The following is a 1615-nucleotide window of genomic DNA, read 5'->3' on the forward strand; positions in this document are numbered from 1 at the left end:
ATATATATATATATATATATATATATATATATATATATATATAATTCGAATATGGTTTTTGAGCTAAGAACACACAACCCGTGAGTTTTTGAGCTTAATTGCATGGTTACATTACTTAACCATGATTTTTATTCTTGTGTGTTTCTTCTCTATGATTGCAATCTTTGGTTTGTTCCATTCTATATGTCTATTATTTAGTGTATGTTCATGCTTATATGTGATTGAGGCCATCATTTGATATTAGCTCACTTATCCCAAATAGCCTACCATTCCATTTACCTTTGTTTGCCAATTTGAGCCTTCTTAACTCCCTTTTTGTTCTTTATATTACCACATCACTAGCCTTAAGCGGAAAAACAATTAATTACCCTATTTGAATCTTTGGTTAGCTTAAGATAGAGATTGTGTGTCAACTAAGTGTGGGGAAATGTGGGACCTATGGTTGATGAGAATGTGTTTTTGCTTATATTGACAAATATTAGGAATTTGGGTGCCTACTCATGTGAAATTAGAGAAACCATATATATTAATATATTATTCTTTCATCATAAAAAAATGAATAAGGGGAAAAAATTACCCCAATGTTAAGTTCAATAAAAAGATCAATGCATATGTGATGGAATTAAAAATTGAAACATGAGTGTGTAAAATATGAAAAAGTGAGAAATTTGGGTGACTAAGCATGATTTTAGAATTATATAGAGTGTGTGTATATGTTAGGTGAGAACTTAGGTTAGTCAAAGATTCAATTTATAGCTCACTCGGCCATATATATATATCCTCACCCTTACCTTAGCCCCATTACAACCATTAAAAGCCCACATGATATTTGCATTTGTACACTAAATATGTGTTAATAGGTTAGATGAAGAATAAAGTTTCAGAAAGCATGACTAGAAGAGACTAGAGTGGTTTAATCCCAAATACTTGAGTGATTAGAGTGCATATACAAATATAGTGAGGGTTCAATTGCTCATTTCCATATGTCCATATTTGATCATTACTTGTCTTGCAAGTTTGTGAACTCTTTTGATTAACTCAACTCAATTGTGAACGTGCTTTGATATGATTGACTTAGTCCTTGATTGTGCATATATGATTTCCTGGAAATTTAACTAACTTTGATATATATATATATATATATATATATAGTACTTAGAATAGCATGATGCATGTAGGTAGCTTGCATCTAGATAGGTTGCATTGCATAAGTTCTACCATTCTGCCTTCACTCTTTTGGTTCTCTTGAGCTTAGCATGAGGACATGCTAATGTTAAGTGTGGGAAGATTAATAAATCCCATTTTTAGGGTTTATCTTGGGCTTAATTTAGTAGATTTTATCAATTATTCTCACACTTATGCATATAATTTGCATGTTTTACATTTCCTTCTTAATTATGTGCTTTGATTGAAAACATGCTTCTTTGGCCTTAAATTTGCTAATTTTAATCCCCTCTTATTACCATTTGATGCCGTGATATGTTTGCGGAGTGTTTTCAGGGTTTATAGGGCAAGAATGGCTTAGAGGACAGAAAGGAAGCATGCAAAAGTGGAAGGAACACGAGAATGGTGTTTTGAGAAGCTGGCAACGACGCGTAAACGTGGGCGACGCGTA

The sequence above is a fragment of the Arachis hypogaea genome, chromosome 13 (assembly GCF_003086295.3).
Source record: "Arachis hypogaea cultivar Tifrunner chromosome 13, arahy.Tifrunner.gnm2.J5K5, whole genome shotgun sequence".
NCBI classification, from domain to species: Eukaryota; Viridiplantae; Streptophyta; class Magnoliopsida; order Fabales; family Fabaceae; genus Arachis; species Arachis hypogaea.